At 37.7% G+C, this 25,196-nt stretch overlaps 1 protein-coding gene across 2 annotated transcripts in view; it reads left to right on the top strand.

Moving 5' to 3' along the window:
- Invadolysin (leishmanolysin-like peptidase, invadolysin) overlaps positions 1–25,196 on the top strand; it is a 139,890-nt gene that overhangs the window by 47,665 nt on the left and 67,029 nt on the right. The gene's annotated exons all lie outside the window — the stretch shown is intronic.

Here is a 25,196-nt window from a genome sequence, read left to right as displayed (position 1 = left end):
CTCAAAGTATATTCGTAATATTTTTCAAGCGGCCTTGAATATTTGGTAAACCTACACATAAATAAATAAATCTTCCGTGTAGACACACCGAAATGATTTCGGCAGCTGCGTCGAAACCAATTTTTATTCCATTTTTGTTTCGATGCAAAATGGAAAGGGGACCACGAGAGCTAGCTTAGTGTCTGTTTCAACGACTATCGACGCTGCTAGGGATCTACGATACTTCAACGAGAATGTGTATGATCGTCACAAAATGATGACTATCCATTAAGAATCTATGAGTTTCTGTGTATGTGTCCAGCAAAACAGTGGGAGAATAAAATATTTAACCGGAGTACACGCGGTGCGGAAACGCAGGTGTCCATAAATTTTGACAGCTAGCAAAGAGTCGGGGAACGCATACAGGGTTTTAGGATACTATCATGGTGCTCCTAGATGATCGGTTTGTCGGTTTATGACGGCTGTACGCGCGGCACGTTGATGCTTTATAATCCTTTGACCGGGATTTTACCAGCTTGCGAACGTTAACGTTCGGGTTGAATGGGTCGTGGGAACAAAATATTGCGAGATTTTTGCATAAACATATATGTGTATGTATATATTTTAGGTACGTCTTATAGCAATACCCGAATCAATGCCGTCCTTCATTTTTTTAAAGCAACAGTTGTCTATTTCTCAATGCTTGGCAATTCTAGTTTTAAAATCAAGAAAGAAAAGAAGAAATGGACAATAAGAGTTTCTCAAACATTAAGGAATAATTAACAAAGAAATCGTTGAGGTGTAGTGTATATTACTACTTAATCTCTATTATAATAAAAATCAAATGCTGTTCGTTGGTCACGACATCACGGGAGAACGGCTGGACCGATTTGGCTAATTTTTCTTTTTTAAATGTTCGTTGTAGTCCGAATCAGGTTTTTAGATTTAAAAAAATTGGAAAAGTTGCCCGGAAACATGAAAATTCGGGAAAAACTAAAAGTGCTTTTAGAATCATATTTCAATACAACAAAAAACGAACGTCGTAGCTTTTAATCAATATTTCAATAGAACGTCGCAGCTTTTAATAAATATTTCAATAGAAATTTACATTATCGACGTCTGTGTTTGCATTATCGACATTATAAACATTCGCCAGTTAGTTAATTTCGATTACAATTTATTCGCGAGCTCGCAAAGCGAGCGAGCTACAACAACCCTACAACAACTCGCCTCTAGTATTACAGTAAATATTCGATCTAAGAAAACAAGAACTGTACGATTTAAGACAGACGAATATCTCCTTTAGTGCGAGGTATACCACGCGAGTGGCCACGACGCTTGAGCTCCTATTTTCGACTTTTCCGAATGATTGAAAAAAGTTAATTTTCATTTCACTTTGACTTGATACATTTCTCACAATTGTTATTTTTCATGAAGATCCGCAGTCGAATGACTTTGCAATTGACTAAGGCGTTGCATTTTCGACTGAAATCCCATTTCACGAAATCAATCGGCTCAGCCGTATAAATATCACGATGTTTCGTGTCTTGTGCCACCTAGCATGATACGAATCGAGGATAGCAACGGTTCAGGCTGAAGGGATGCGGAAGGCTTTCGATGCCTCGCTTTGCATACTAAACCCAGTAATATCCTTTGTATTATGCGCAACCCTCGACTACACTCGTCCACACTTCCGAACGTTAACTTCTGACATACATATGGATCCGTGATCTGTCAAAATCGTCGGCTGGCTTATCGCAATTTGCATCCGGCACGGTAATGAGTCCGCGGCAATTCGGTTGCATATGCTACACGGTAACTGGCACTAATTGCAATTCGTTCGGATGATCGTTATGGACGAGTACGATTTTCTGAATGTGTTGTTTGTGCCCGGAAGCTTCTGAAAATACTCTCACAGAAATAATGAAACAAAATGTTGTGGGATTCGCATTAATTTTTTGAAAAATTTGATTAGTCTTCATTTGCTCTTAATCTTCATTCTCGTAAATAACACTGTCACTACGACGTTCATTTTCGTAAAGGACTCAATGTTCGCCAAACTAGCGAAGTTGTAAAAAAATTTTAGTTATTCAACTTAACTCCTTGCCTCAAAGTGAATAGTCTCACAGGCTATTTTAAACTTTCCATCATAACACGCAACAGCAGCTTAACCATTTTATTGTACATTAATCTGGAAGCAATACAAAGCGGTTTGTCAAAATCAAATATTACGTTTTATTTTGAAACGTCCGAGTAAAATCGCGAGGCGAGGAGATAATAGTATTACCAAGGTAATGTAATTGCAAGACGAAGAATAAAAGAATACTTTTCGTCAGGAATAGTTACGGTGTGCCAAACGTGTTACGGCGAAGTTCTTAGTTTTCCACGCCTGTAACAATATTGACATTAATTCCGCCGGAGTTCCCATAAACTTGTAGGACCGATTGTACCCTCAGGTATCGTAGTCTCTTACGGAATTGCCATTCGGGATAGAAAATCCCGGCCGTCTTCGACGTAAAAATCTCAACGACACGAGAGTCGGAAGAAGTTCCAGTTCACCATCACGCCGTTGCTATAACAGAGTTCGACCGTATGACTGGATAAAGGAGAAAGTACCTTGTATCGGCTGTTGCTGAACGACAACGACCGTCTTTGGAATTCGTTGCACCACTACCAGTCCCCACACTATCTTCTGTCTGTAAGGCCAATTCGCTTGATCTCTAAATAAGAATTAAACCGAAAGCTAGCAGGAGAGCGCAGTTCCCATGCAAATTAAAATTGAACACACGGCTCGTCGCTTCAATCTCCATTCTTCTTTATCGATCTGCTATTTCGAAGGTACTATAATCTAGCTAGGTAATTCTCGCCGGTAAATTTCAAATGGTAGCTGACCTCCTCGACGAAATTCAAAGATCAACGTTCGAGGACGCTGCTTCTGCAATACAAGTATTCAGTTCTCACTTATCTCTCGTTCTTTTGAATTTAATTTTTATCTCGGTGTCCAATTAATAAAAAGCCAACGTCAATAGCTATAAAAAATTGGCAATCCCTATTTTCTATTTAGCTTATTTTGCTATTTGTTATTCTCTATTGCTACTTCCCATTTTCTTATTTTTCAATTCTCTTTGTCCCTATTTTGTCCATTTTATGAATGCTATTGATTTTCATTAATTTACACTTCCTTCTAAAGTTCACAAATTCATAGATGCCACAAATGCACGTAGATCCGCAGTCCGTTCGTAAATAATGAATCGGCGTGCAGAAAATACACCGTGTTTCAAGAAGAAACGTGCGAAGTAATTAGTACGTAAGGCAGGCGTGGTGTTCGGGTTACAAATTGGCAAATAATGCTGTAAACGAACCAACATCTGCTTGTTTCGCAGCAGTTTGCGGAAACAGCTCTTTGAAAAACGTGCTCGAAAGAATTGTCAAATAACGGGGTAAAAGGAGCTATGTCAGAAACGTCTGTATCCCGTGGGGGGTGACGGTGAACTTTTCGTGCTAGTCAGCTCCGCTGTTGACTCCGGTGAAGAAACAATATTACAGGAGAAGCGACCTAATCACCGGGGTCGATGTTGCACGCAGGAAGCAAAGACAATGCTTTGTTCTTAAGGAGCGGTTACGACACCGGAGAAGCCAGATGCGATCCAATTTGAAGCACAGAAAGGTCTAACCGTCGACAACAAACCCTCGGGCACACGAGACCTGATCAATAACACCACTACATTTATATTGCTTCCGTTCCGACGAGATGCTCCGTTCCACTACACCGAGCGTACACGGTATTTTCGATCGCACGAAAAGGCATCGGCAAAGAAACACGTCCCTTAGAAAAATCAACTGGCAGTTTTCGGCGAAATTTCTATTGTCTCGCTTCGATCAGCCTCAAACATGCCTAAAAAATCGCTTTAGGAAATGCAACATCCCCATTCACGTATTTTATGTTCGTTTTTATCGATTTGGTATGCGCAAAAAAGTTTAAATAGGTTTAAGGATGTTCTGGAGGTACAATGTGAGACAAAAGTACAAGAAATTCGAAATCCATCAATATATTGGCAATGAAAGCCATTCACGAGTATATTTTGCATTAAAAAAAAGTAGATTAATTCAAAAAGCTTTCGTTTAATTAGTGAATTTCATGTTATATTTATTTTTTAATCAAATTGTCTTCATATTATAAAAAATTGTAAGTGACTTTTGCGAACAATTGTACCCTCTGATTGTAGCTATATACAGTGGTCTACACAGTTGTCGCGTTTCCATGCTAGTGAGAAGAACAACACGATAAATTTGACCGTTTGTAACAGTTTATAATTTTTGCTCTGTAACTGTTTAGTGAATCCTAATAAATTCTGAACATAATTAATTACATAATTTTTACTATATATAAAAACAAAGACTGGGGTTTCCAGTTGCGTTTTTCAAGGTTTAAATAGGGTTTGAAATGGAATTTTATGAATTCTCCATAAGAAGACGTGTTGAAATGTGCAAACTTTGAGTTGCTATAATTCTTAAACGGTGCAGTGAATCGAACCCAAACTTTGGTAATTGCATTAATTTAGTAAGAATTATATCTTGTCAAATTTTCAAAAATTTGGTTGCGTGTTTATATACCTCCAGAACATCCTTAAGTTTTGCAACATTTCTAAAATCGAAGTCATTTATTTAATTAGATAAAAATAGAAGAATTGGGATAAGAGCTCTGTCAATATTTTACTATTTGGCACACTGAATAATAAGTTGGCATGCAGGTCCATTTTCAATTCTGCAGAAATAATGAATTAAACTTTAGAATGAATTAGACTTTAAATAATTTCGTTGATAATTATAATACGCCAATAATGGGGCATAAAATGTTAACACTTGACCCAACGAATAATAATTATCGTTGTCTACGTGGATGGCGATGCTGCATCAGTGTTCTTCAAACAAAAATCGATTCGCGCAAATGGAGCTCTTGCAGCCAAAGGAAACGCGACCGCAAGGGGTTAATACTGCGATAGTAAACATTGCTGCAAACGATAATGTGGCTACCGGAGGAAAGTCTTAGACATTCGATACACAAGAACGGAGACAGGTAACGTCTCGATTTCCGGTGTCTCGTTAGCGCACGTTAGGGCATCTGCCTTACCCTTATCTTTCCCCTGAGAAACGTCTCGCTGACTCGGTGCGTTCTTATCGGCGAGCAAAAGGGCGGTGCCCACCAAGTGACACCCGGCTTTTGTTCTCCACCGAATTTCTAGCATAATCGCCCCCATTGCGAGATAGAAGATACATGCTTCATTCTGAGGCTTCGTACCGGCATTTCGTCGAAGTACTGCCCTTTTGGTACAGTGTGACTCCACAGGCACGGTAGCGGATCCTCCTTTGAAGCCTTCGTGCTCTGCAACCGAGTGTCCGTCCCATCGTTCGTGTCTCTTATCCGCGTGTGAATGCTCCTTTAAGTCCCATTGACGATTGCGGGGAGCCTGAGTGATTACTACACTGCGGACCTTCGCGAATAGAAAATTTCTGCGTCAATTCCGAGGCATGCGAGTTGCATCAAAATTTATTTCTCCTCTAAACAATTTTTACTGATGTACAGTTACTCGAATTAAAAATCGGACGCTCTAAAAAAGACGATAACTTTTTTAATATTGTACTATACGGTTTGAACTTTTTTGGGAAGCTAGAACAATAAGTTTACTACAGGACGTGAAAATTTCTTTTTGAAAAATAGCAAGATCGGAGAATTGTAGGAAAAAAACTAAAAGTTGCATTTTACAACTTTTTTATCTGGGCCTATATTGAAAATTTAAAAAGTACGTTTTGTAGGTCTGCGTCAATTATATGCACTGTGAAAGTTTCATCACAATCGGTTGACGCAGGAAAAAACGACAGGCATTGAAGAATGTAAGAATTCTTAGACATAGGCCGAAAATCGTGAAAATCTGCAATTTTTATCATCTCTGAACGTTTTGACGAAATTTTCAGAATATGTTTAATTCACACAGATCTACAAAACGTATTTTGTAAAATTTTCAATATAGGCCCACATAAAAAAGTTGTAAAATGCAACTTTTAATATTTTTTCTACAATTCCGATGAATTGCAATTTTTAAAAACATTTCTTTTCACACCCTATAGGAAACTAATTGCTCTAGCTTCCCAAAAAAGTTCAAACCGTATAGTACAATATTAAAAAAGTTATCGTCTTTTTTAGAGCGTCCGAATTTTAATTCGAGTAACTGTATATTGCAAAGTAAAAATTGTCTATGTCTCAAATAATTGTATATCAAAAATAACGTAACAGCATACGATCTAGTAGTTGTTCGAATAATTCATTGTGTTCAGAGAATAGTTGAAGGTATTCTAGAAAGCGTCCAAGAAGGAAGAAGGATTTTAAATCTAATTTGAAAGTAGATTACTGAGACCGGGATAGAAATTTTGGCGAGCCAAGACAGCGACGAACTATAGGCATCTGTAAATCATATAAATATTGCATGTAGAAAGCACTATGTATTAATTTCGAGGTATATAAAACGAGTACGGACGTAGGAATAATTAATAGTAGCACTGGGAAAGTTGATAAAACGAAATGAAACATGCAAATCCGTCTGGTGATAATAGCAACGGTTCTATACAGATTAGAGTTAGCTGTATCGGATTCATGCATATGTAAAGGTACATGGATCTACATATGTATGAGGAAGTCTTGTACTTTCGGACGATAACACTGTTAGAATAATGCCGATGTTGATGGTGGAGGTAAGAAATGAAGTGCAACGAAATTCTCACCCGAGAGGCAAGTCGATATTTTACTTTCCAGTTTCACTATAATGTGTATGACAGACCTGGTAAATATTTATACTGTGCGCGATATTATTCCAGTTTTATATCGAGATAATACAAGCTGTTATCGATAACCTGAAGTGAGTGCTGCACCGAGGACAAATTTATTACACCGCTTTTTTGCATTGTAAATATAGTATCTAATAACATGATACTGCACTAAAAGTCACATCGAATTTAATTAAATCTACCCTTGTCATTTTATGTAAGCAATTAGAAATGAGTAATTTCAATCGATAGTGCTGCTAGCGTCAAAGCAGGTATTTTTTTGCAAAAATGTAACCCACCGATCTTATTTTCACACACAGTTTTGTAATTTATTGATGCAAGAGGTACTGCAATACATTTACGACTCTATAAGCTCACAATCAGCACATTTCGAAAAACAGTAAAATCTGAAACGTGTGCTATAAATTGCTTGAATGCCCATACTCTCTGCAGTTGGCTGACTCACTATCGAGACATACTACTTTCCTAAATGGACTGTCATCTATTCGATGATTAATACGCGAATCGTTGCTCCGAAGTGTGCGAGACGGATAATTGATACCGCAAGATGTCAGAACATTTTCCAATACAATAGACAACACCTGTATTTCATTAATTTTCAGTCTAACATAATAAAACTTACCTGTAAAAATTGAAACCAAATATATTCTGTGACAATAAATTCGTTGAATAAACTGTAGCTAACCATTCTCGACGGATTTGATTCCACGAGGTTATCGATAAAGTCTGCGAAAGATATTCAAATCAGGGGGTATTATTCGAGGCTACCACAAGGATTACGAAGATCATCGAATACGTTCTAAGGAATGTGCCGAATACGCTTTTAGAAATGTATCTCGCGGAGATAATGCAAGTCGAAGAGGGGAAAGAGCGCAAAAAGGATTGCCATGTGAGAAGCTCTACTACAATCGGATTCGTTCTCCGAACGTAAGATATTCATGAACGGATTCCTGGTGAAAAGTTTTTCTGGGCTCGTCTTTATCCGATTTATCTTCTTCCGTCGGCAATTCTGCCTTGTCAACCGCGAAAAAGATATGAAATACAATACTAATTTTTCCGAAAACTTCGATCGCGAACGGACCCCCCGCTGTAGAATCGCATTGTGCATCGTGAATAACGCATCCATGGGACGTTTACTGCGTTTATACGGCCCTTGGAAAATGTGTGTCGGAGTATTTTATGGACAGCGGTTCACTGTCACCCTATTTTATATATTTCAATGAAGAATCAAACGGGACAGTTTATATTCCGGGAAATATTCTAGATAAATATTCTTGTCCCTGTGCAATCAATACCTTAAAGTTTATAAGATTGCAGTTTGACGGACATTGATATATACATATAAAATTTAACAGTTTTAATATTCCGTCGATTTCGGCGTACACCAAGGGCGAAATTTTGATAAAAGAAAACAAGCCCGGGCTATCAGATTTGCATTATATCTCCATAAGTCGCTCAAGCTCGTCGATTCTTATTGCTCTCTTCGAAACTTCCCTAAAGGAGGCCCATCGATCATTCATAATCTTTCATATCTCACCGGGCGAGACAGGCGTATGAAAAGCCCCGCCTAAAATCCGAAAACGTTTATCGAATAACATTCAGTCTTCAGACAGCAGCAGAGAATCAAATATTTCTCGCGATGCTTAACGTTCCTTCCCAAATGGGATGGGAATGTCGAATCCAGTTCCGCAATTCTCTTCCATTTAACTTCTCGTTCGATCTTTCGCGAGAGAATTACGGCAGTGAACGCCGACTGGTTCTGCTTGGTAAAATAGTTCTTATATCGATCGAATACTGTCAAATGTAACCTACAGCGCAGAAAATGGTCACGAGAGCTTAAAATCCCTAATTCCCTACAATAATTCATTCACTGTTAGGAGTTAGGGGTACATTCAGGGGTCTAGGTTAGCTTAAATATAGAAAAGAGAACCCTTTCAGATGAGTCGAGGTAGATTCTATCAACTATTTACTCCTAGTCTCCCCACCCTCCTCTCACAATTCACAGGAGTTTGGTGGGGAGGAGTCAGGAATAGGGAGAGGAGTCTTCATGCAGAGTTGGGCAAAAATTTAATCAACGATTGACGACTGAATTTCTACTTCAATCGTTAATCGCAATTAACAATTAATCTCCTAGTTTAGTCGTTAATTGCGGTTAACGATTAAATACATATTAATCGTTAACTAGGAAAAATTAGTAGGAAGTATGCCAAAGCGAATTAGTGCAGTTTTACAAGCACAAGGGTTGTGGACGAAATATTAAAAATAAATAATACATTAAATATTGCCGAGTAAATCTATTTTTGTTGTCATTACTAAACGAGGAGACATTAATTATTGAAAAAAATTTCTCAAGTTACTTCTAACTATGATAAAAATGATTATACTGTTGATTTTTTGTTATTCTTCTATATTCCTAGCATTATTGGTTCAGTTTTTCTCCCTACTGTATACCATATCCTCTGAAATTAAATAAATTTCTCTCACAAATTGAATCCGACAAAGTATTAAATTCTACAATCTACGTTGGCCCGGTGTCTGAATGGTCCCCGTAAGAATTGAACTGTGTCCCGTCGAAATACACGAAACATGAACGTTAAACATTATGTTTGTTCTCGGATTGAACGTTCCGGGACAATGTATAAATAAAACGCGAAGATACCGTCGTTTCTAAATGCACCATGCCATTATCTGGCCGAGGATATTTTTTTTTATCCCCGTTTAAAAATCACATCAGCATGTAATGGCGGCGACGTCGGAGGTGCGATTTCCTTGATTTACGATTCGAACGAAACGACTGGGTCGAGTCTCGGCTACCTATAAACTCGCTGCTTTTATTTCCCTCTTTCGTGTCAACGCGTACACGAGCCGCCGGTTGATATGCAGGTTTTGATAAGTCGTTTCTAGAGCCACAGGTTCCTATAAAGTTATTATTCTTATCGCGTTAAATGACATCCTATCCCAGAACTTTGTCCTTCTAGGACTTACTTTTCATCTAATGACGCTATCGGACCGACACTTGCCAATAAAAACGGACGATCAATTAATCATTTTATTATACCTTTTTACCGGGTTTTACGACTGTAAGCAGGGGAGAGAGTCGGTATCGCACCACACTTAAGCTATTTTATGGCGTATTTCCTATGTGCCGGTGATTTACGCGCGAGATAATATTGCGGAATGAACTCCGATATCGAATTTATTTATTGTTGCGTGCAGACTCTGCCTGCCCTGTAAATAATTCTTCCGTGCGTTTTGTTATGCGTTGCGTTGATCTTATAAAAATAGGTTTAATAGGTACCGCGAGTTCCATGGACGCACAAGAATGAAAAGAATGAAAAAACGAATTTTTTATTGATAACAATGCAGATTTTATGCTTGGTGCCATCCATAATAATTTTAATGTGACAGTGTGCGATTTAAATCAGTGCAGAGGTTAAAATAATTTTGCAATTATGGAAATTGATGCAGAAAAGTTTGATTTTCCACGAAGACCCGCAGTCCAGTGATAAAAATAGAGGATTATGGCTGTAAAGTGCAAAAGAGGTCGGAATACTGAGAAATATCGAATATTTTTTAAAATGTGGAAACGCTTGGAAGATCCTCGACTATTTTGCAAGTGGAGGCTGTATTCCTGAGATTTTAAGTGTTGACAATTGATGGTTCTGCCTCGGAAGCGAGCCGTTTCAACCCCAGACAGCTGAACGCTTAGTCGCGTGTACGGCCACGCACACAGTCGAAAAACAGAGGGCAGCGACCTCGACGAGGGCCTTTTCCTTGAGCACCCTGCTACGATTTTTCCACTACTTTTCCCGTGTTTTCCCTTTTCCTAATACCCTGTTTGGCGAAATTGTAAGCCTGTCTGAAAATTGCTGGTGTAGAGCTAATTGCATCTGTATTAAACTGCAATGCATAATATCACAGAGAAACCTTCTCCCAACCAACTTTTGTGAGCATGAATATGCGATAATTCCATTCTAGAAATTAATTTAATTTCATTTTCAATTGCATATGATATTTATTCAATTTTATTCAGTATTATAATATGTTACCAGATATGTCACAAAAATGTTGGCGTTCATATATTGCAATATAATATAAAAATGTTAATATTGTAAACTAGTAGTAGATTGAGCAGAGTACTACGTAGTCAAACTAATTTCGAATAAACAAGTGACAGCATATTCCTCTGAAACTAGATTTTTCGTAATTCAACTTCGTGCTTGAACTCACTTGAATTCACTCGGAAGAAATCTCGTCCGGTTAATGTTAATGGACCGAGTTATAAACTATTTTTTAATGACACACGAGCAGTATGGTAACATTGTTAGGACACCAGCGTTGGTGGTACACAGTTATTCTAAAAGTTCGCCTGTGGAACTAACTCGATAGTCATTAGGAAGTGCTGTAATTGGGTTCCTGAGAGGCAAATCAAGCCTCTCGGATATTTGCCGAATTTCGTAGCCGGAAGTTTGACTGACCATTCACCCAGTTAGTTACCACACGTGTTCCAGGTCTCTATAGAGCAAGTGTATCTGAAAACAGTTGGCGGTTACACCTGGGTTGCTCCTTGTGCCACTGACACACCGCAAACATTTACTATATCCGCATTGCGCTCACTTTCCGGCACAGTCCTAGTGGTTCAACCAAACCATTATGGCTACAGGGCTGTGCACTTTTTTCAAATCAGACTGCGTTCCGCCTAACTCTCCAACTGAAACACCATAGTCCAAACAGTAGCGCCAGATGAAACGGTCAAAGGTGTTCGCAAACCAAATTAAATCCGATACATAATATTTTTGTTTAAATAATACAATTGGAAGTATTTCTTATTTACTAACACTCCTCATAGGAGTACAGATTCAATATCCATCTCGACAAGCTAGTTCTATTGTTAAGGATGTTCTGGAGGTATATAAAAACGCAACAAAATTGTTGAAAATTTGACAAGATATTAGTGAATCAAGAACGATTTTCACGGTATGTGGACGAATACGCTTCAGCGATTCTACAATTTCTAATTAACTCATTTTCAAATCTATTTTAAGTTACGTACCACTATTCTCGACATCCTAAATCCGGCAAACATGATTTCCACTTATTACTGGCTACCGAACTGCCGCGATTATAAATAAAAGAAATTTTCGGCGTTTGAAGTAAAGGGTAAGGACGATAACGAAAGTGTTGATAACAATCATCTTATTGCAAATTTTTATGCATACTTTGTCTTCCGATAATGGTTTTAATAATATTCTTAAATTCTTTCAATGTATCCTCCACTCTACGTTTCACTCACTTATTTTCGCCATAATTCGCAGTAGACTGGCGACGATTTCCACTCTATCTACCTACTGCACTATTAAGGATGTTCTGGAGGTATATAAAAACGCAACAAAATTTTTTGACAAGATATAATTCTTACTAAAGTAATGCAATTACCAAAGTTTGGGTTCGATTCACTGCACCGTTTAAGAATTATAGCAACTTAAAGTTTACACATTTTAACACGTCCTCTTATGGAGAACTCATAAAATTCCACTTCAAACCCTATTTAAACCTATAAAACGCAACTAGAAACTCCAGTTTTTTATTGTATATACAATAGTAAAAATTATGTAATTAATTATGTTCAAAATTTATTAGGATTCACTAAACAGTTACAAAACGTCAAATTTATCGTGTTGTCATCTGACTAGCGTGGAAACGCGACAACAGTGTAAAAAAAAGTATAGAAAAGTATGCAAAATATACTCATGAATGGCTTTCATTGCCAATATATTGATGGATTTCGTATTTCTTGTACTTTTGTCTCCCATTGTACCTACAGAACGTCCTTAAAATGTCCTGGATTTCGTGCGGTTTTCGGACTTCGAGAAATGATATCGAAAGTAAACAGAATGCGCCGACTGAATTTTTCCTTTCATCGGGCAACGGTGCTACATGCGATCGGGAATTCATAGATTTTAATAGAAAAGCAAGCGCGGAGAAGTTTAAGAGGTGAAGAAAGAGCTAAAGCGAGAGGTGCAAGTGGTAAACGTAAGCTAAGTCGCGCCGCAAGTGTGCACAGTGCCGCGAGGGATTTCCCGGGAAATGGAAAAGTCTCGAACACCAAATCCCTTGCCTCGATGCGAAACTTTCAAATACCATGAGAAGAAGAATGAATATTACAGGCAGACAGAAGGTTCGCCAAACAACTCCTCGCCGCGCCGCGCCGTGCCGAGTAATTTCGAAACGTTCGGAACAAACGATTTCAGCCCTTGCACTTTTATTAGAAGCTTATCTGTGTCGATAACAAACGGAAAAGCCGCGAACAATTTGGAACGCCGACTTCCGTGAAAAATGAAATTCTAGAAGACAAATAAAAGGTGCAACAATTTTTCACTCAACTTTCCAGCATTGTTCTATCAATCTTTCCAGCATCGTTCTATTAATAAATATATATTAACATAACATATAACTGCTGAAGAGCAAATTATAACAAAAAATGTGAGAAATGTTAGTAAATCTGCTCGTTTTATGCAGATTATAACATAGACCTCTGGGATGTTCTTCGACCTTGACTTCAAAGGACCTCAAAAGCCCGAAATATACAGGAATTGAGAATGTGTTATTAGTAGACTGCGGATCTTTATGCAAAATAAAAAATATATGCATTAATTGCAAGACGCAGGAGCCAAATATAAATTTTTTCTTCTTTTAATTATCCTATTAAGATAAAACTAATGCACTGGTGGCCTTAAATCGTTTTAAAATGTACGTACCAATTTTTGTCACAAATGCATAAAATCCGCACTCTAGTTATTAGTAAAACAGTTAATAAAATAGAGGGAATATTTTGGAATCAGTGAACGACGGCATTGAACGATAGTGTGAGTTGTCAGCGTTAATATTGACAATGTAACTGCGGAGGGGATCAATAAATTTGCAACTGTCTACATTCGACATGAAACAGGACGAATAACAATGATTTGCCTTGAAATCCTCGGCACTTAATTTGAACAGTTTGCTAGACACGTAATTGTTTCACAACGACTGACATTCTCAGTGATGGGAACGCTGCCCAGAGTGATATTTTCCTTTAAAAATGTAAATTCTACCGTCCCGAGGCCCGCGAGAAGGAAAAAGAACGACGATAGAATAAAGTTGTCCGCGAAGCCAACTTTGAAATCTAATTTTACTCGCACGAAGAGATGTATGCACGTGCGTCGAAAACATTACAAATAAATCTACAAGTGTTTCTTTTGAAAGCATCCACTGAAAAGAATCGCTCTCTCGCTCAAGAAACGTTGCGCTATTCCCGTTTTCACGAGAGCAACGACGTGCACCCTCTATTATCAAAATTAGCGTGCAGGCGTATTGTTTATACAATCGTTGGTGTCGCTGGAAGAGCAAAATTGTATAGAAAGAAATTCTACAAAATTGGAAAGTGAAAATTATTCTCAGTGTCAGGCAACTGATTTTCAATCTAGAAAAGAAAATCCTGAGTTTCCTGGTTCGCATGAAAAGTGAATCGACTGATCGCGTTAACATTGTCCGGAATATTCACAAATGCAGTTTCTGTGTGGCAAAATTGTAACTTCCGAAAAAAGGTCCGGACTTTACAAACGAATTCAAAGCCACCGAAATGATGATTTAAACTCCCTCTAATTTTACACACGCTACGTCACATTCGACCTTTAATTAGTTAGATTTATGAGTCGAGAAAGCTCCGTTTCGATGTACGGATTCAGCGATGCTAAATGCGAACGAATTAAGTATGAAAGGGTACTCTATGTAGCGTTGTATGTACGTGCACATATATGTATAGAAGCGGGATAGCAGGTCTAGTAGAACAACATAAACACTGTCCTGTCTCGGCACGTCTCGCATAATTTGTGAGAATTTCGTCCACGTTTGCAGTTTCGCATATTTGCATAAACCCGAGCTACCTACAGTTTACGGCTATGGAGTGACGAATGCTAGATGATGCGCACGGGGAATCGAAATATAACCTTGTCACCTTCGCATGACCGGCATTGTGGTTTGCGGTGAATTATTGTGTACGCGAAAGATCGGTTTTTATTTATTTATTCTTATTTTGTTAAAATGTTCTTTCTTAATATAAGTATGTTTATTAGTACGACATCGTACAACATCATACAACATACAACATACATTTTTGTCATGAATGTATAAAATCCGCTGTCCAGTAAAGATAATCTGAAAAGATTGGTTCAGCTTTTATCGCTCCCTTTGCGTATCAATTGAATTGATCTTTCACAGAGCACGTTCAGCGTATTAAAAACATTTAGATACGATGGAGCCTGTTTTATCATACAATGTAGTTGCATTTACGGAACAATTTCGCAGGAAATTTCGCTAACATAATGGCGTACCGATCGAGAAGCAGGGAACACGCGTGTACACGGAAATTGTTGCAAACAACTTTTACCGAATGCGAAATTATTCTCCCGGCGCGGTGTCGTAACTGAACGAAATTCCGTCGAAAAATCGGGCAAAATGAATTTCGACGAATTCAACGGCAGAACTTATCCTGTAAAAACGCGAAATCTCCAATTGTTTGTTTCTTTGAAACTGTGAAAGCTTCCCATAACATTGTAACGTCCCTTCCGTTTGCGTTTTTATTTATTCACATCGAAACCGGTTTAAATGTAGATGGAAATCGCCGGCCGATAGGGGAATACGTAATGGACTAACGAGATTCAAGCGAATTTGTTTTGCTATTTGCAAGGGAAAAGATGTGTGATTGAGATTCGCGAGCGCGCGTTATAATCGAATAAATATACATGTGTACGTACATATTCGGTAGAAAAATGACCGCTTATAAACCTTAATACGCGGTGAGATATGAAATATCCCAACGTTTCAATTCCAGTGACGTATCAAGATAAAATATTCAAACACTTCGCCAACTCTACACGAGTTTCCCGTCGTGCTGCCAGCAATTTAAATATCGTTTTATGGCACCGGGAAAATAATATTATACTATTCCCCGCGCTCGAATTATTATCTAAATACACCGTGTCACCGGCTCGATGGACCAAAATGCTCCCAGACCGCACGAAAATTTAAATTTCTGTTGTACCACTATCGTTTGTTTCCTTTTCCATAGTACACACTGCGACAGATCATAATTCCTGGCTGGCTAGTATTTGTTGCAGCCCGGCCACGACCTTTATGGTTTTGTTGCAGACAGAAATTCTCCGAACGTTTGTAAAATATCACATCCCCAATGAAATATTACTCGGCTTCATTTCATTTTTTAAGCATGGTGATTAAATAAAAATATATTCAGTCTGTACATTACATGCATACTTCAATCGATAGCGAACATGAAATTTTATCCGATTCATATTTGCTTTTGATAAAAATATTGTAAAATATCAGATAATTTTTATATATAACTTAATGGCTCACACTTTAAATTGTTACGTTCAGATGAAATACGATTCGAGCGTATGATTCCAATAAGAAAATAATAATTCCTGTTTAGCTGTATTGTTTTCAGTGACCATTTCCGAAGCGTTACATCCTGCCGGTGTTTTCGCAGTGTAGATATGTACGTATGTATGTAATGCGTTCGTGGGCGCCATGTTTCGCACATTTTCAAACGGTATTAGGTACGTTTCGTATGAGCGCGCCGGCTGCGTGCGTCCATTTATCACCAATATTGCAAAAGTCTGTCATGGTCTACGATGAATCGAGAGCTGCAAAAGAATCAAAGAGCAGAGGGAAAGAGCTGGACAGATTGAAACAGCGTCAGCAAGGAAACCGAGTAAAGGGAGTGGGTGACACTGTCTCCGTGTAATTTCAATTTGAAAGTGACAGTCTGACATTCGTTTGAAATGTAATAAATGCGTATCGGTCGGACCGTGTATCGTCCTGGTGTAGACAGTGAACGCTATAGCCCACAAAAAAAAAAATAAAATCGACTATAGAATTAAAATCCTCGCAATTCTTCCCTTTTTTTCGCACACTTTTTCTATTTTTGTAATTTTTTCGCTGCTCGATTATGCTTTGCAAAGTTACGGTAAAAGCTTTTACAAATAAATGTCCAGCGAGGTCTAAATTGTTCAGTGCACCGATGAACCTGTAACAAATTCAAATTTTCCAAAATGGATCGATAAAATGCGGATCTTTTTGCGCAGGACGACGTTGCAAAGTTTCTGTTTTATTCTGAATTATACAGATCCCAACAAAAACAGGAGGCAAGTTCCTGTGGCCGTAAAAAGTTGCGAGATCAAACAAAATACGGCCAAGTTCGTTAGCTTAGAAATACCTCTTGCAATACTGAAGAAAGCGTTTGTAAAAATTAGTTTAAAAGAACGCCATTTAATTTTTAGAGAGTTACATGGAGTTACTAACACCTTTTATGGCCATTGGTTTAAAAAGTAACGAATTCATGAAAAAGTTGTATCGAGCATAGTACGTCCGTGTAAACACATGTTTGAAGAATCGAGTGCTCGGTCTGGCGAGTAGTATGTAACCGTGATAGCATATTCCTTAATGAGAAAAGTTTAATTATACCGGCGTCTGGGCGGCAACGGCGAATTGCATTAATCTTATATTATAATAACCAAGAATCTCTAATAGCCATTAACCAAATTTCGCAAGTTTTCTACACGGGGAGGTCGCGTATATGCGGCAAGTGTTTGCCGAGGGAAGTTTCGCTGTTGGTATTCGAATTGAATCGCGGCAAGTTTCTTAGGTGGCACGTTAAAATTCAATCTTCTTGGCATAAAGTATTTCCTCGGGAGTTTTTTGTTTCAGAAAAAGTAATTAAACCGGGATTTCGCGAACCGCGGCCGCGCCGCCTCGCGCAATAACGTGGGAAATGAATAGGGGTTAGACATTTGGTTCGGCCATTGTTTTGCATGTGCACGATCGTCGTCGTCGTCGCGACAAAGACGGATGAAATTACACTTCTTGCCTTGATCGCTTATGTTTGCCAAGTTTCTCTTTTACCCCGGAGCGTTACAACGTACTTGCTGCAAACTGCGATACTCCCACGTATCGCCGCGGTATAAAAGAATGTCACTGCCACGCGATCGCATAGACACTTCGCAACTATTCTATTTACGTTGTTTCTGCTTGCTAAAGAAACACGATAGCGTTGGTATTCTTCGTTTGACGTGCTGACTATAGAGGTAATTTATTTTCCAGGTCATTTATATTTCATAGATTGTACATATGTTCTAAATATTCTACATATATTTCTATGATATACATATATGTATGATAGTAGAATATAGAATATAATATTGATTTATCCAAAAGGTCTGTCTGCATCTTTCAAAGGTTGCAGAATACTTTTATTCGATTCAATCAAGTTCTATCACGTATAAATCGTTAATATCGTCTATGTTATTGATACGTAACAGATTTATGCATTAACAGGATCCCTGAAAAGAACAGAAACAAAATTGAAAATCTCTTCTTCAATTACTAATTCGAATAAATTAAAAATAATATATATTTTTCGCTTAAATTCTTTTAACCCTCCAACCGTTTCAAGATTTTCTTATCCATGCCTGTCACAAAATGTATGAAATCCGTGATCATCGGTATACTGAGAATAAAAACGACGAGATTTCGTGGCCAAGCTTGCACACGTATGCACATGCAAGAAGAACGAAATGCACATAGACTAGTTATAGTTTCCGCTTCACCTGGAGGCCACTGTTTGGTCAAGTTAGCGACTGCCAGCAAGATTGCCAAGTTTCAGGGTATGGCGAACGTGCCTGATCATCGATTGCAGCGCTTTGCAACGTGTTACTCGTACCGTAGAACTCGATAATCTGTAACTATGCGTGCTTGACTATTACTGCCGCCGCATGTACGATACGGTGTATGCGGGTATGCGCTCATACGCGTGCATATCAAAATAGAATTCGCGATCGTGGGGTACCCACCGTCCCCGCTGCCGTCAAATATCACGATCACTTTGGTGATATCGGGCCATTCGAATCCCTTGCGAACGAGACGCTATGGTGGCGCAAACGAAAACAAATTCTATGGAAATTGCACACTGCTAGGTACACAATTTTATCTTTGCATTTTATGTTATTACTAAACTGCGGATCTTTTTATGCAAAATACAAAACTATCCATCTGAACTGCAAAATACTGGGGTGAAATAAAAATTTGATTTCTTTCTTAATATGTATATTTAATAGATCAGAAATAATATAAAGGTACATTTAAATGTGTACTGTTTTTGCTGCTTTAAATTACACCTACTCATTTTTATCATAAATGTATATAGTCCGCAGTCTACTTCTAGTCTACTTCATTTCTTTGTGATTATTAGACTGCGGATTTGATGCATTTATGCCAAGAATGGACACTTACTATTTAAAGCAGCGGATATGTAAAAAATATTGAAGGATATCAATGTATTAATTTTAGCTTAATAGGATAATTAAAAGAAGAATGCAATTTTTATTTGGCTCCTGTGCCCTGCAATCAATGCGAACATTTTTTATTTTGCATAAAGATCCGCAGTCTAGTGATTATATATTCCATTTGGTATACATTTGTTCAAAATATGTGGTTAGGAGTGGAATGGATTAAAACTAGTGGCAATCACTGTAGGATCTTTCGACCAACCATTTTTTATAGGCGTATGAGGGTCAACATCGATCAGATTAGGCAAGTGGATTTTCTTCGAAGCTTGAGCCGTTGTGTGCTATTTTATGTAAATTATTTCACAAAGTTATACCTCGTGGAAGGCTGATTAATTTCTGACCTTAATGGGGAACGTTTTACAATTTTTATGTGCTCCACATTTCACAAGCAAAAATGTACTTGACGGTGGTAGTCGACGGATCTGTGTTAATGAAGCATGATTGGCTGTAATACCGTCACGTGTGATGTAATGTATACATCCAGTCGCGTCTTTTCGGTCGATTAAATCACAGAATTTATTCATACAGACTCGGAAATAAGATCGACGATGAAATTAGAGTCTTTGCAGAATTACGTACATACCATTACAGTTCAACATTATTTTGTTCAGTCGTTACACGAATATTTGAACGTCTTTCGAATTAATTTTTAATAAACACACTCCAGTTTTGTAGAGTAGTGTGAAGCATAAATGAAAGTTCCGATTTTCACTCCTCCCCAGATATTTTTAGAGGCTACACGTGTATAAAGATCGATAGTACACACTGTCGCAGTTAATGCACCGAGTTCAACTCCCTGCGCAATGATTCAGCAGTATAATTGTTTCTACAAACAAGGGCCGAGTGGTGGAGTGTCCCTGCCAGTTGAACTGAAACCCTAATTGTTTGTATCCTGTCTCGGTGACGATTAAATTCTGATTTAACGCTAAAGGATGCTTTCGCTCTCGAAATTCACGGAGGTCCATTTCCTCTCCTCCCGTGCCATCAGCAGACATTTCCTGAAGTAGGTACTTCAGAGACCTTTTATCACTTAGACTACAGTCTTGCAATCTAGCGTCGATTCTTGGAAACTATCGAGGTCCGGCTCCAATTTTTCACTCTGGAAGAAAATTTTATGGCTCGAAGTACTACTATTCGTGCTATTAAATTCAAGTTAATTAAAAGTGAATTCTTTCCATTTGATTCGACCTCATCGTGGGGCCTCAGCGCATTTGTTCGTTTACGGTACACGCTTTTTTATATAAATCTTCGAAATGATAAGTGTTGTGACTATAAACAATTTAATGATTTCGGCGCTACAGGTTCGATCATTTTATTTTAATTGTACATCAATGTTTGTTAGATTTTTGAACCAAACATTGTCATTTGCATCTGAAACATTGCTGTCACCTGTAAGACCATCATCAATAATCACACCTCTATTGTTCACTTTTAACAGATTGTTAAATTGTTGAATACCTTGTTTTTTGTATTCGTTAAACAATTTAAAATGTTTTTCGTTTTCAAACTTGTTGAATCTTACTTTATAATCAATACATGTTGAGGAATCAAGAACTGAATTTCTTCATTCAGTTCAGAGATTTTGTTGAATAAACTGCTATGTAAATTATGTGTGTCTTTAATAGCAATGTTTAGTCATTTTTTCATGTATCTATTTTGTAAATTTAACAATTTATTATGAGTGAACATAGAAGTGGTTTACCACTATGTTCCTACTATGTTCACTCATAAATTGTTAAATTTACAAAATAGATACATGAAAAAATGACTAAACATTGCTATTAAAGATACACATAATTTACATAGAAGTTTACTTAACAAAATCTCTGAACTGAATGAAGAAATTCAGTTCTTGATTCCTCAACATGTATTTGAAAGATTCTACAAGTTTGAAAACAAAAAACATTTAAAATTGTTTAAGGAATAGAAAAAACAAGGTATTAAAAAATTTAACAATCTGTTAAAAGTGAACAATAGAGGTGTGATTATTGATGATGGTCTACGATTACTTTAGAGCTGTGACTAATTATTTGCCATTTAGTTATCACGAACTAATAAATAAGTTTTGACTAATGACTATTTTGCTATGACCAACATTCAAAAAGACTATCAGTCATTTTTAAGGATGTTCTGGAGGTATATAAAAACGCAACAAAATTTTTCAAAATTTCACAAGGTATAATTCTTACTAAATTAATGCAATTATCAAAGTTTGGGTTCGATTCACTGCACCGTTTAAGAATTATAGCAACTCAAAGTTTGCACATTTCAACACGTCTTCTTATGGAGAATTCATAAAATTCCACTTCAAACCCTATTTAAACCTTGAAAAAACGCAACTAGAGACCCCAGTCTTTGTTTTTATATATAGTAAAAATTATGTAATTAATTATGTTCGAAGTTTATTAGGATTCACTAAACAGTTACAGAGTAAGAAAGTTATAAACTGCTACAAAACGTCAAATTTATCGTGTCGTCTCTCACTAGCATGGAAACGCGACAAGCGTAGACCACTGAATATAGCTACAGAGGGTACAGTATTCGCAAAAGTTTAATGCAAAATATACTCATGAATGGCTTTCATTGCCATGTATTGATGGATTTCGAATTTCTTGTACTTTTGTCTCCCATTGTACCTCCAGAACATCCTTAAATATTACTTGATTATTTCCCTACTCTGCTTTTAGGCCAGCTACAGTGCCTAATTGTAAGAAAATTTCGCAGGAGCTAGCTATCGTTCTATTTGCTTGCTCTCCTCTCTCCAGTGTTTACGGTTGACCAGGCTCAAAAGGAATCAATAAAAATAGGATGCGAGGTGGCAGTGCCGCTTCTTCTTCGGCAATAGTGTCACGTGCAGGCCCCGTCTACCACCTCCGCAGGATGTCAATCGCTACCTCTTACGTTGCCAGCCTAGTTACTCGAGCCCCGGCCACGGCATATAGATTATGTGCGCCACTCGACTTTACTTCGGCGATTTAACATGCATTAACTTGTAAACTCGCAACTTGCCGTGTACCGGGTAATGCACCATGCCGGCGCCTTTTATGAGACACCACAAATGCATCTACTTACCGGCATCTACGCTCTCGAAACACCACGCCCATCTTCCGCCTTGTGTTGCCCTTTCGCACAACGATCGATCCTCTCCCTGTTCCACGCTCGAATATCCCACGATTGTTTAGATCGCCCGTGATAGCTTCGACGCCAAACTATTCATTACAATTCATTACAGACTATATTTCATGCGGCCCCGTTTTGCATTTTACGGCAGCTATCTCCATTTTCTGGCAGATTTTGTACTTCGCAGTTTCAAGTCAATTTATAAGCGTCCGAAACAAAAGCGGTCTGCAATTCTGCTATCTGTCGATGAAAACGTTCAAACAATTTTAATAAACAAATTGTCAGCACTAGGGTACCTGGGTTTGACATATGTTAATGTTGTTATATGTACAGGGTGGTCCATTTATCTTGAGACAGTCAATTATTACGGAAACCAGCAGGAATATGAAAAAATGTTTTATATAAAATATTCGAAACGAAATATACGAAAGGACACATTTAATGGCGCTATGCACATTTTTCCATGATGGCCCTTTAAGGGTCAGATGAAGGGAAACTTCATTTTCTCAAATGGAAACCCAATGGAAAAATAATAATATTTCGTATAAAACATTTTTTCCCAGCGTGCACGGTTTTATTAAACAAATTGTGGCGGATATCCCAATATTTGTAATGACAAAAAATACTGAGTGTGATCTGAAGTCGTAAAAATCCGGATCTAACATCTCCCGACTTTTTTCTTTGGGGATACATGAAAAACAAAGTTTATCAAGATGTCCCGACAACCCGCGAAAATATGCGAGAACGCATACACGTGATGTGTGCGATTCAATTCCAATTGAAATGCTTGTGCGCGCAAATGACTCCTTTAAAAGAAGGATTGAAAAATGTGTTGATATGGAAGGACATCATTTTGAACACATTTGTTACATTAATTGCTCACAATTTTCTGTATCTTTTGTTACGATTAATAAATTATCTGATAGAGTACGTACTTCTTACTGCTGCCTACTAGACGAAGATTCACAATTACATATTGTATGCCATATTATGCAAGCTTTGCAACATTTATCATGGTATCGTTAAAGAATGGTAAGTTCAGGAAAAAATGTTTTATACGAAATATTATGATTATTCGATGTAGAATAAGAATATAAAATAAAAAATATGGATTTCCATTTGAAAAAACGAAGTTGCCCTTCATCTGACCCTTAAAGGGCCATCATGGAAAAATGTGCATAGCGCCATCAAATGTGCCCTTTCGTATATTTCGTTTCGAATATTTTATATAAAACATTTTTTCATATTCCTGCTTGTTTCCGTGATAATTGACTGTCTCAAGATAAATGGACCACCCTGTATATTTCGTAATATTTGGTAATTTGTCCTGTTTAAATAAAAATGTGGAAGTGATAAACAATAGAAAAACAATATTTGTAACTGTTTGAAAACAGTTCAAGAGGTAATGTTGGAACTCACGCTTTCAATTTATAGGAATGATTAAACTAATCGATGAAGCGAGTTTGCAATATAATTTTGCCACGACAGCTTCCAGTTCCGCCTGCAGAGTGTTTCGATACGTATACTGATATCGCATGATGTATTGCATGCAGCCAGATGGTTCCGTTCTTCTGTGGATGCAAGTTTCACTATAATGTCGACTGTGTCATTCCCATAAACGTTTTTATGGTAAGAGCCTGATGCGGCAGCAACTTTCTTCCTGATATTGACGTTCGACCATTACGCACACCATGCCTAAGAAAAATTACGAAGGAAAAGCTAAAAGCGCAAATGAAATTAACAGCTGCGCACGGATGATGTACGAATTTCGGTGTTTCGTGTTTTAGCATAACATTTTGTGCAGTTACTCCGCCAGGTATGTATTTCGTTATTATTCCTCGAAGATACGAATAAACAGATCAATAAATGATAATATGACTAATTTGTTTCGCGTAACGGCACGTGATCTGACTTTTAAATCACCTTGTTTACACGTTGCCGGCGGCATTAATGCCGAAGAAAAATGAAATTTAATAGCCTTATTTACGGTACACCGCATCGCCGAGCGTAAATGATTTCGCATCGTGTACTGTCATTTAACCGGCGCGACCGACCGGATAAATTGCATCCCTCGGTAAATTACATTCTCTGACAAATTGAAAGGAACTAGTATAGTGAAAATGAGATAATAATACCTTAAATCAATACCAAAGGGGTGATTAATACCGCGGGCCTGCTAGTTCGCGCGGAAAGTGACGCGAAATTATTGCTTTTTCACGAAACCCATTAATCCGACAACCACTTGAAACTGTATCACCGTTACAGGAAAAATGTTATACTCGCCCCGTAAATAACAACACGAAATGCAAATAAAAAGGCCGCTCGGCCACGAAGGGAGCACGCAACAAATTATATTTGCGGAACGGAATTACGTCACTGTTCAACGAGCCTTCGAAAATCAAGCTCACAGTTAAGAAATTACTATCATTTGTTATAATATCTCTCATCCAGTTTTCTTTCCACCTTAATCTATTTTAAAATTTCTTTTAAAATCTCTCTCGCACACACACATACCGCTCTACGGTATGTAAAGAAAAATGTTTACTTCGAGGAACGTATGAGGATTACATTAGAATATCCGTCTAGAAAAAATTAATTTCCATTGTTAGAGGAACATTAGATTGTTACATGAATTTTTTCGTCGATAGGGACGTGCCTCAATATTTGTGTAACTACCTGGGCAATGTACCAACATACTGATATACTGATGGAGACAGCGGAAATTAATTGTTTGTACCCGGCCAACAGTAGATCGACGGTATCAATCTTTACTATGAAAAGTTTAAACTTGCATTCGTTAATCAAGTTGAGAAATTGTTATTTATAAATGAGATACCAGTACGGCGAAAATGA

Source organism: Lasioglossum baleicum, chromosome 5 (genome assembly GCF_051020765.1).
Source record: "Lasioglossum baleicum chromosome 5, iyLasBale1, whole genome shotgun sequence".
Lineage (NCBI taxonomy): Eukaryota > Metazoa > Arthropoda > Insecta > Hymenoptera > Halictidae > Lasioglossum > Lasioglossum baleicum.
Note: the sequence above shows the minus strand (reverse complement) of the source record. Positions and strands in the feature narration are given on the sequence as shown.